This window comes from Cryptomeria japonica, unplaced genomic scaffold (assembly GCF_030272615.1).
Source record: "Cryptomeria japonica unplaced genomic scaffold, Sugi_1.0 HiC_scaffold_51, whole genome shotgun sequence".
Classification (NCBI taxonomy): domain Eukaryota; kingdom Viridiplantae; phylum Streptophyta; class Pinopsida; order Cupressales; family Cupressaceae; genus Cryptomeria; species Cryptomeria japonica.
In genome coordinates this window covers 342501-354098 of record NW_026728873.1, presented here as the reverse complement: position 1 = coordinate 354098, position 11598 = coordinate 342501, and the positions used below count along the sequence as shown (strand labels likewise).

Here is an 11598-nt window from a genome sequence, read left to right as displayed (position 1 = left end):
GGGGTGGGTGCCAAGGATCCAAGGTGGGTGCCAAGGAACCAAGGTGGGTGTCTGGGTGGGTGCCGAGGTGGGAGCCAGGGTGGGTCCCAAGGTGAGTGCAAAGGTGGGTGCCAGGGTCAAGGTGAGTGCCAATGTGGGTTCCAAGGTGCCAGGGTCAGGGTGAGTGCCAATGTGGGTTCAAAGGTGCTAAGTTGGGTGCGAGGTTGGGTGCGAGGGTGGGTGGGTGCCAAGGTGTGCTAGGTGGAAGCCCGGGTGGGTCGGCATCCCATGGGTGTCGAGTTGGGTGCCTGATGGGTGCTTCTTGTCAAGTTTTAGTCGTCGGGACTCATTTCGAGCCTTAGAGGTCGTTTCTTGTCCGGTTGCCCTGTCTTCGACCTGGGAACCCAATTTTGGTCCTCGGGTCCCATTTTTTTTTGTCTCGCATCCCACTTTTGGCCTGTGGCCTTTTCGGGGTCGATTCTCGTTTTGGGCATCAGAGCATGTTTCTTCTCCTAAAACCCAATATTTGTTTATTAAGTCTCGGAACACATTTTTGTTCTCGTGGACCCATCATGGGTCTTGGAACGCATTTGTGGTCCTTGGGTCCCATTTTGCATCCCGAAACTTGTGTTTTGGTGCTTGATCCCTATTTTGGGTGCCCACCTTGCACCAAGTGCGCACCCGGGGCAAACCGAGCGCCTTGGTGCACCGGGGCAAGATCGAGCGTGCACCCGAGGCGCCCCGAACATGCACCAAGGTGCACTCGGCCCACATGTGAGCGCAGGTCGTTGCGCCCGAGGTGGTGTGTGGGCACCGCGTTGCAGACGGGACACTGCACGCACACGACGCCCCCTCCAGGTGCACGCACGTAGGCCGGGCCGGGTGCACACCCGACGCCCTAGCAAGGTGCGCGCACCCGGGCAGGGCTCACACTTGGCGAACGGGGCGCACTTCGCGAGGGAGGGTGTGCACCTCGACGGGGGTGGGTGGCCGGGGTGGATTCGCACGTGGGTCGCGGTTTGCTAAGTACACACTGCGACAAGCTCATAACGGGTGCGATCATACCAGCGTTAGTGCACCGGATCCCATCAGAACTCCGCAGTTAAGCGCGCTTGGGCCGGAGTAGTACTGGGATGGGTGACCTCCCGGGAAGTCCCGGTGTTGCACCCTTTTTTAGTTTTTCGCCGGGCGTCGCAATGCTATTTGAATAAACCTTTTGCCCGTTTGCGTTCTCGTCGGGGCCGGGCCGGGCCGGGGTGCGCTGCCCGCACTACCGCGCGCGCGGGGGCGACACCGAGCGCGCACCCGAGGCGCCCCGAGCACACAGGCCACGGTGCAACCCGGGCGTTGTGCGCGCACCCCGGTGCGCTCGAGGTGCTGCGCGCGCACCCAGGTGAAATCGGTGTGCACCTCGGCCAGTGCGCGCTCGGTCGAGTCGCGCACGTTGGCCAAGGTGCACGGTGATGTTTCTTACTCTAAGGTTCCGCACCAGACGCCCGGGACAGGTGAGCGAAGCTGGGCGGGGCCGGGTGCGCGGCCGGGGCAGGTGCACGCAGCTGGAGAGAGCTTTGGAGCACACTTCGGAGCGCACCAATGATGCGCTCCATTCAAAAGTTTCCTGAAAAGGCAAAAAAAGTTGAGATTATAGAATTTCCCACTTGAGAGATTGTAAAAAAAAAAAATTTAAAATGAAGGAAACGCGGGTGCCAAGGTGTGCGCAGCCCAGCCAAGGTGTGCGCACCAAGGCGCCCACCCTGGCGAAGGTGCACGCAAGGTGCGCACCCGAGGCAAACCGGACAATTAACCCAACTTTCGACTTCGCGCGCACCTTGGAGCGCACTTCGGAGCGCTCCTTGGTGCGCACCAATCTTGGGCACCTCGGAGTGCACCATGGCGCCCACCAAGGTGCGCACCCGGGGCAAACCGAGCTCCGACTTCGTGCGCACCTTGGAGCGCACGAAAGGTGCGCACCATGGCGCCCACCAAGGTGCGCAGCCCAGCCAAGGCGTGCGCATCAAGGTGCGCACCCTGGCGAAGGTGCGCACCCGGGGCAAACCGAGCTCCGACTTCGTGCGCACCTTGGAGCGCACAAAAGGTGCGCAACCCAGCCAAGGTGTGCGCACCCCGGTCAAACCGAGCTCCGAATCGTGCGCACCAGAGGTGCACGCCATCGTGCGCACCTTGGAGCACACTTCGGAGCCCTCCTTGGTGCGCGCCGATGTTGCGCACCTCGGAGCGCACCCGGGGAAAACAATGCAATTAACCCGACTTTCGACTTCGTGGGCACCTCGGAGCGCTCTCGGGTTCGCACCTCGGAGCACACCGAGGTGCGCACCTTTGATGCGCTGCCTTCACCAATTTCCAGAAAAGGCAAGAAAACATTGAGAAGGTGTGCGCACCGAGGTGCCCACCCTGGCGAAGGTGCACGCGAGGTGCGCACCCGGGGCAAACCGGGCTCCGACTTCGTGCACGCCGCACCTTGGAGCACACTTCGGAGCGCTCCTTGGTGCGCACCAGGGCGCGCAACCCAGCCGAGGTGCCCACCCCGGCGAAGGTGCACGCGAGGTGCGCACCCGGGGCAAACCGGGGTCCGACTTCGTGCACGCCGCACCTTGGAGCACACATCGGGGCGCTCCCGGGTTCGCACCGGCGTTGCGCACCGTGGTGGGCACCTCGGAGCACACCAAGGTGGGCAGCGAGGTGCGCACCTTTGATGCGATGCCTTCACTAATTTCCATAAAAGGCAAAAAAAAAACGAGATTTTAAAATTTCCGTTTTGAAAGATAGTGAGAAAAAGGGAATGCTGGTGCCATCTTGAGCCCGCCCTGGTGCGCAGCCCAGCCAAGGTGTGCGCACCAAGGTGCCCACCCTGGCGAAGGTGCGCGCCCGGGCAATTAACCCAACTTCCAACTTCGCGCGCGCCAGGGTGGGAGCGCACCCAACAACCGGGCCTGGGAAGAGCCAATGCGAGAAACCCCACCAAACGCTCTGACAAAAAAAGAGGGGGCGCTCCAGTAACCCCGCTTCGGAGCGCACCCTGGGCAAACCCAGCCAAGGTGCCCACCCCGGCCAAGGTGCAGGCGAGGTGCGCACCCGGGGCAAACCGGGCTCCGACAACGTGCACGCCGCACCTTGGAGCACACTTCGTAGCGCTCCCGGGTGCGCACCTCAGAGCACACCAAGGTGGGCAGCGAGGTGCGCACCTTTGATGCGCTGCCTTCACTAATTTCCAGAAAAGGCAAAAAAAAAAGGAGATTTTAAAATTTCCGTTTTGAAAGATAGTGAAAAAAACGGAACGCGCGTGCCATCTTGAGCCCGCCCTGGTGCGCAGCCCAGGTAAGGTGCCCACCCTGGCAAAGGTGCGCACCCGGGCAATTAACCCTACTTCCGACTTCGTGCGCGCCAGGGTGGCAACCGGGCCTCGGAAGAGCCAATGCGAGAAACCCCACCAAACGCTCCGACAAAAAAAGAGGCGGCGCTCCAATAACCCCGCTTCGGAGCGCAGCCGGGGCAAACCCAGCCAAGGTGCCCACCCCGACGAAGGTGCACGCGAGGTGCGCACCCGGGGCAAACCGGGCTCCGACAACGTGCACGCAGCACCTTGGAGCACACTTCGAAGCACTCCCGGGTGCCCACCGGCGTTGCGCACCGTGGTGGGCAGCGAGGTGCGCACCTTTGATGCGCTGCCTTCACTAATTTCTAGAAAAAGGCAAAAAAAAATGAGATTTTAAAATTTCCGTTTTGAAAGATAGTGAAAAAAAAGGAACGCGGGTGCCATCTTGAGCCCGCCCTGGTGCGCAGCCCAGGCAAGGCATGCGCACCAAGGTGCCCACCCGAGGTGCACACCCGGGGCAAACCGGGCTCCGACTTCGTGCAGGCCGCACCTTGGAGCACACTTCGGAGCGCTCCTTGGTGCGCACCATGGTGCCCACCAGGGCGCGCAACCCAGCCAAGGTCTGCACACCAAGGTGCCCACCCCGGCGAAGGTGCACGCGAGGTGCGCACCCGGGGCAAACCGGGCTCCGACTTCGTGCACGCCATGGTGCCCACCGCGGCGAAGGTGCACGCGAGGTGCGCACCCGGGGCAAACCGGGCTCCGACTTCGTGCACGCCGCACCTTGGAGCACACTTCGGAGCGCTCCTTGGTGCGCACCATGGTGCCCACCAGGGCGCGCAACCCAGCCAAGGTGTGCGCACCAAGGTGCACGCGAGGTGCGCACCCGGGGCAAACCGGGGTCCGACTTCGTGCACGCCGCACCTTGGAGCACACATCGGAGCGCTCCCAGGTTCGCACCAGCGTTGCGCACCTTTGATGCGCTGCCTTCACTAATTTCCAGAAAAGGCAAAAAAAAACGATATTTTAAAATTTCCGTTCTGAAAGATAGTGAAAAAAACGGAACGCGGGTGCCATCTTGAGCCCTTCCTGGTGCGCAGCCCAGGCAAGTTGTGCGCACCAAGGTGCCCACCCTGGCGGAGGTGCGCGCCCGGGGCAAACCGGGCTCCGACTTCGTGCACTGCATGGTGCCCACCAAGGCGCGCAACCCAGCCAAGGTGCCCACCGCAGCGAAGGTGCACGCGAGGTGCACACCCGGGGCAAACCGGGCTCCGACTTCGTGCACGCCGCACCTTGGAGCACACTTCAGAGCGCTCCTTGGTGCGCACCAGGGCGCGCAACCCAGCCGAGGTGCCCACCCCGGCGAAGGTGCACGCGAGGTGCGCACCCGGGGCAAACCGGGCTCCGACTTCGTGCACGCCATGGTGCCCACCGCGGCGAAGGTGCGCACCCGGGGCAAACCGGGCTCCGACTTCGTGCACGCCGCACCTTGGAGCACACTTCGGAGCGCTCCTTGGTGCGCACCATGGTGCCCACCAGGCCGCGCAACCCAGCCAAGGTGTGCGCACCAAGGTGCACGCGAGGTGCGCACCCGGGGCAAACCGGGGTCCGACTTCGTGCACGCCGCACCTTGGAGCACACATCGGGGCGCTCCCGGGTTCGCACCGGCGTTGCGCACCGTGGTGGGCACCTCGGAGCACACCAAGGTGGGCAGCGAGGTGCGCACCTTTGATGCGATGCCTTCACTAATTTCCATAAAAGGCAAAAAAAAAACGAGATTTTAAAATTTCCGTTTTGAAAGATAGTGAGAAAAAGGGAATGCTGGTGCCATCTTGAGCCCGCCCTGGTGCGCAGCCCAGCCAAGGTTTGCGCACCAAGGTGCCCACCCTGGCGAAGGTGCGCGCCCGGGCAATTAACCCAACTTCCAACTTCGCGCGCGCCAGGGTGGGAGCGCACCCAACAACCGGGCCTGGGAAGAGCCAATGCGAGAAACCCCACCAAACTCTCTGACAAAAAAAGAGGGGGCGCTCCAGTAACCCCGCTTCGGAGCGCACCCTGGGCAAACCCAGCCAAGGTGCCCACCCCGGCCAAGGTGCAGGCGAGGTGCGCACCCGGGGCAAACCGGGCTCCGACAACGTGCACGCCGCACCTTGGAGCACACTTCGTAGCGCTCCCGGGTGCGCACCTCAGAGCACACCAAGGTGGGCAGCGAGGTGCGCACCTTTGATGCGCTGCCTTCACTAATTTCCAGAAAAGGCAAAAAAAAAAGGAGATTTTAAAATTTCCGTTTTGAAAGATAGTGAAAAAAACGGAACGCGCGTGCCATCTTGAGCCCGCCCTGGTGCGCAGCCCAGGTAAGGTGCCACCCTGGCAAAGGTGCGCACCCGGGCAATTAACCCTACTTCCGACTTCGTGCGCGCCAGGGTGGCAACCGGGCCTCGGAAGAGCCAATGCGAGAAACCCCACCAAACGCTCCGACAAAAAAAGAGGCGGCGCTCCAATAACCCCGCTTCGGAGCGCAGCCGGGGCAAACCAAGCCAAGGTGCCCACCCCGACGAAGGTGCACGCGAGGTGCGCACCCGGGGCAAACCGGGCTCCGACAACGTGCACGCAACACCTTGGAGCACACTTCGAAGCACTCCCGGGTGCCCACCGGCGTTGCGCACCGTGGTGGGCAGCGAGGTGCGCACCTTTGATGCGCTGCCTTCACTAATTTCCAGAAAAAGGCAAAAAAAAATGAGATTTTAAAATTTCCGTTTTGAAAGATAGTGAAAAAAAAGGAACGCGGGTGCCATCTTGAGCCCGCCCTGGTGCGCAGCCCAGGCAAGGCATGCGCACCAAGGTGCCCACCCGAGGTGCACACCCGGGGCAAACCGGGCTCCGACTTCGTGCAGGCCGCACCTTGGAGCACACTTCGGAGCGCTCCTTGGTGCGCACCATGGTGCCCACCAGGGCGCACCCGGGGCAAACCGGGCTCCGACTTTGTGCACGCCGCACCTTGGAGCACACATCGGAGCGCTCCCAGGTTCGCACCAGCGTTGCGCACCTTTGATGCGCTGCCTTCACTAATTTCCAGAAAAGGCAAAAAAAAACGATATTTTAAAATTTCCGTTCTGAAAGATAGTGAAAAAAACGGAACGCGGGTGCCATCTTGAGCCCTTCCTGGTGCGCAGCCCAGGCAAGTTGTGCGCACCAAGGTGCCCACCCTGGCGGAGGTGCGCGCCCGGGGCAAACCGGGCTCCGACTTCGTGCACTGCATGGTGCCCACCAAGGCGCGCAACCCAGCCAAGGTGCCCACCGCAGCGAAGGTGCACGCGAGGTGCGCACCCGAGGTGCACACCCGGGGCAAACCGGGCTCCGACTTCGTGCACGCCGCACCTTGGAGCACACTTCAGAGCGCTCCTTGGTACGCACCAGGGCGCGCAACCCAGCCAAGGTGCTCACCCCGGCGAAGGTGCACGCGAGGTGCGCACCCGGGGCAAACCGGGCTCGGACTTCGTGCACGCCGCACCTTGGAGCACACATCGGAGCGCTCCCGGGTTCGCACCAGCATTGCGCACCTTTGATGCGCTGCCTTCACTAATTTCCAGAAAAGGCAAAAAAAAGAAAAAAATGAGATTTTAAAATTTCCGTTTTGAAAGATAGTGAAAAAAACGGAACGCGGGTGCCATCTTGAGCCCGCCCTGGTGTGCAGCCCAGGCAAGTTGTGCGCACCAAGGCACCCACCCTGGCCAAGGTGGGTCACGGGGTGGGTCCTAGGGTGGGTAACGGGGTGGGTACTAAGGTGCGTGCCAAGGTGGGTCATAGGGTGGGTGCCAAGGTGGGCACCAGGGTGGGTGTGCACCAACCCTAGCCAGGGTAGGTCACGGGGTGGTTGTCGGGGTGGGCGTCAAGGAGCCAAGATGGGTGGCAAGTAGCCAAGTTGCGTGCCAAGGTGGGTGTCGGGGTGGGTGCCAAGGATCCAAGGTGGGTGCCAAGGAACCAAGGTGGGTGTCTGGGTGGGTGCCGAGGTGGGAGCCAGGGTGGGTCCCAAGGTGAGTGCAAAGGTGGGTGCCAGGGTCAAGGTGAGTGCCAATGTGGGTTCCAAGGTGCCAGGGTCAGGGTGAGTGCCAATGTGGGTTCAAAGGTGCTAAGTTGGGTGCGAGGTTGGGTGCGAGGGTGGGTGGGTGCCAAGGTGTGCTAGGTGGAAGCCCGGGTGGGTCGGCATCCCATGGGTGTCGAGTTGGGTGCCTGATGGGTGCTTCTTGTCAAGTTTTAGTCGTCGGGACTCATTTCGAGCCTTAGAGGTCGTTTCTTGTCCGGTTGCCCTGTCTTCGACCTGGGAACCCAATTTTGGTCCTCGGGTCCCATTTTTTTTTGTCTCGCATCCCACTTTTGGCCTGTGGCCTTTTCGGGGTCGATTCTCGTTTTGGGCATCAGAGCATGTTTCTTCTCCTAAAACCCAATATTTGTTTATTAAGTCTCGGAACACATTTTTGTTCTCGTGGACCCATCATGGGTCTTGGAACGCATTTGTGGTCCTTGGGTCCCATTTTGCATCCCGAAACTTGTGTTTTGGTGCTTGATCCCTATTTTGGGTGCCCACCTTGCACCAAGTGCGCACCCGGGGCAAACCGAGCGCCTTGGTGCACCGGGGCAAGATCGAGCGTGCACCCGAGGCGCCCCGAACATGCACCAAGGTGCACTCGGCCCACATGTGAGCGCAGGTCGTTGCGCCCGAGGTGGTGTGTGGGCACCGCGTTGCAGACGGGACACTGCACGCACACGACGCCCCCTCCAGGTGCACGCACGTAGGCCGGGCCGGGTGCACACCCGACGCCCTAGCAAGGTGCGCGCACCCGGGCAGGGCTCACACTTGGCGAACGGGGCGCACTTCGCGAGGGAGGGTGTGCACCTCGACGGGGGTGGGTGGCCGGGGTGGATTCGCACGTGGGTCGCGGTTTGCTAAGTACACACTGCGACAAGCTCATAACGGGTGCGATCATACCAGCGTTAGTGCACCGGATCCCATCAGAACTCCGCAGTTAAGCGCGCTTGGGCCGGAGTAGTACTGGGATGGGTGACCTCCCGGGAAGTCCCGGTGTTGCACCCTTTTTTAGTTTTTCGCCGGGCGTCGCAATGCTATTTGAATAAACCTTTTGCCCGTTTGCGTTCTCGTCGGGGCCGGGCCGGGCCGGGGTGCGCTGCCCGCACTACCGCGCGCGCGGGGGCGACACCGAGCGCGCACCCGAGGCGCCCCGAGCACACAGGCCACGGTGCAACCCGGGCGTTGTGCGCGCACCCCGGTGCGCCCGAGGTGCTGCGCGCGCACCCAGGTGAAATCGGTGTGCACCTCGGCCAGTGCGCGCTCGGTCGAGTCGCGCACGTTGGCCAAGGTGCACGGTGATGTTTCTTACTCTAAGGTTCCGCACCAGACGCCCGGGACAGGTGAGCGAAGCTGGGCGGGGCCGGGTGCGCGGCCGGGGCAGGTGCACGCAGCTGGAGAGAGCTTTGGAGCACACTTCGGAGCGCACCAATGATGCGCTCCATTCAAAAGTTTCCTGAAAAGGCAAAAAAAGTTGAGATTATAGAATTTCCCACTTGAGAGATTGTAAAAAAAAAAAATTTAAAATGAAGGAAACGCGGGTGCCAAGGTGTGCGCAGCCCAGCCAAGGTGTGCGCACCAAGGCGCCCACCCTGGCGAAGGTGCACGCAAGGTGCGCACCCGAGGCAAACCGGACAATTAACCCAACTTTCGACTTCGCGCGCACCTTGGAGCGCACTTCGGAGCGCTCCTTGGTGCGCACCAATCTTGGGCACCTCGGAGTGCACCATGGCGCCCACCAAGGTGCGCACCCGGGGCAAACCGAGCTCCGACTTCGTGCGCACCTTGGAGCGCACGAAAGGTGCGCACCATGGCGCCCACCAAGGTGCGCAGCCCAGCCAAGGCGTGCGCATCAAGGTGCGCACCCTGGCGAAGGTGCGCACCCGGGGCAAACCGAGCTCCGACTTCGTGCGCACCTTGGAGCGCACAAAAGGTGCGCAACCCAGCCAAGGTGTGCGCACCCCGGTCAAACCGAGCTCCGAATCGTGCGCACCAGAGGTGCACGCCATCGTGCGCACCTTGGAGCACACTTCGGAGCCCTCCTTGGTGCGCGCCGATGTTGCGCACCTCGGAGCGCACCCGGGGAAAACAATGCAATTAACCCGACTTTCGACTTCGTGGGCACCTCGGAGCGCTCTCGGGTTCGCACCTCGGAGCACACCGAGGTGCCCACCCTGGCGAAGGTGCACGCGAGGTGCGCACCCGGGGCAAACCGGGCTCCGACTTCGTGCACGCCGCACCTTGGAGCACACTTCGGAGCGCTCCTTGGTGCGCACCAGGGCGCGCAACCCAGCCGAGGTGCCCACCCCGGCGAAGGTGCACGCGAGGTGCGCACCCGGGGCAAACCGGGCTCCGACTTCGTGCACGCCATGGTGCCCACCGCGGCGAAGGTGCACGCGAGGTGCGCACCCGGGGCAAACCGGGCTCCGACTTCGTGCACGCCGCACCTTGGAGCACACTTCGGAGCGCTCCTTGGTGCGCACCATGGTGCCCACCAGGGCGCGCAACCCCGCCGAAGGTGCACGCGAGGTGCGCACCCGGGGCAAACCGGGCTCCGACTTCGTGCACGCCGCACCTTGGAGCACACTTCGGAGCGCTCCTTGGTGCGCACCATGGTGCCCACCAGGGCGCGCAACCCCGCCGAAGGTGCACGCGAGGTGCGCACCCGGGGCAAACCGGGCTCCGACTTCGTGCACGCCATGGTGCGCACCGCGGCGAAGGTGCGCACCCGGGGCAAACCGGGCTCCGACTTCGTGCACGCCGCACCTTGGAGCACACTTCGGAGCGCTCCTTGGTGCGCACCAGGGCGCGCAACCCAGCCGAGGTGCCCACCCCGGCGAAGGTGCACGCGAGGTGCGTACCCGGGGCAAACCGGGCTCCGACTTCGTGCACGCCGCACCTTGGAGCACACTTCGGAGCGCTCCTTGGTGCGCACCATGGTGCCCACCAGGCCGCGCAACCCAGCCAAGGTGTGCGCACCAAGGTGCACGCGAGGTGCGCACCCGGGGCAAACCGGGGTCCGACTTCGTGCACGCCGCACCTTGGAGCACACATCGGGGCGCTCCCGGGTTCGCACCGGCGTTGCGCACCGTGGTGGGCACCTCGGAGCACACCAAGGTGGGCAGCGAGGTGCGCACCTTTGATGCGATGCCTTCACTAATTTCCATAAAAGGCAAAAAAAAAACGAGATTTTAAAATTTCCGTTTTGAAAGATAGTGAGAAAAAGGGAATGCTGGTGCCATCTTGAGCCCGCCCTGGTGCGCAGCCCAGCCAAGGTGTGCGCACCAAGGTTCCCACCCTGGCGAAGGTGCGCGCCCGGGCAATTAACCCAACTTCCAACTTCGCGCGCGCCAGGGTGGGAGCGCACCCAACAACCGGGCCTGGGAAGAGCCAATGCGAGAAACCCCACCAAACGCTCTGACAAAAAAAGAGGGGGCGCTCCAGTAACCCCGCTTCGGAGCGCACCCTGGGCAAACCCAGCCAAGGTGCCCACCCCGGCCAAGGTGCAGGCGAGGTGCGCACCCGGGGCAAACCGGGCTCCGACAACGTGCACGCCGCACCTTGGAGCACACTTCGTAGCGCTCCCGGGTGCGCACCTCAGAGCACACCAAGGTGGGCAGCGAGGTGCGCACCTTTGATGCGCTGCCTTCACTAATTTCCAGAAAAGGCAAAAAAAAAAGGAGATTTTAAAATTTCCGTTTTGAAAGATAGTGAAAAAAACGGAACGCGCGTGCCATCTTGAGCCCGCCCTGGTGCGCAGCCCAGGTAAGGTGCCCACCCTGGCAAAGGTGCGCACCCGGGCAATTAACCCTACTTCCGACTTCGTGCGCGCCAGGGTGGCAACCGGGCCTCGGAAGAGCCAATGCGAGAAACCCCACCAAACGCTCCGACAAAAAAAGAGGCGGCGCTCCAATAACCCCGCTTCGGAGCGCAGCCGGGGCAAACCCAGCCAAGGTGCCCACCCCGACGAAGGTGCACGCGAGGTGCGCACCCGGGGCAAACCGGGCTCCGACAACGTGCACGCAGCACCTTGGAGCACACTTCGAAGCACTCCCGGGTGCCCACCGGCGTTGCGCACCGTGGTGGGCAGCGAGGTGCGCACCTTTGATGCGCTGCCTTCACTAATTTCCAGAAAAAGGCAAAAAAAAATGAGATTTTAAAATTTCCGTTTTGAAAGATAGTGAAAAAAAAGGAACGCGGG

General features: G+C 62.4%; 2 non-coding genes across 2 annotated transcripts; both read left to right on the top strand.

The window, feature by feature from the left end:
• Positions 1-1030: 1030 nt before the first annotated feature.
• Positions 1031-1149, top strand: LOC131862769 (5S ribosomal RNA). The gene has a single exon (XR_009361706.1). It is a non-coding gene; the product is annotated as a 5S ribosomal RNA (ribosomal RNA).
• A 7137-nt stretch (positions 1150-8286) lies between these two features.
• Positions 8287-8405, top strand: LOC131862768 (5S ribosomal RNA). Its single transcript, XR_009361705.1, has one exon. It is a non-coding gene; the product is annotated as a 5S ribosomal RNA (ribosomal RNA).
• Positions 8406-11598: the final 3193 nt, after the last annotated feature.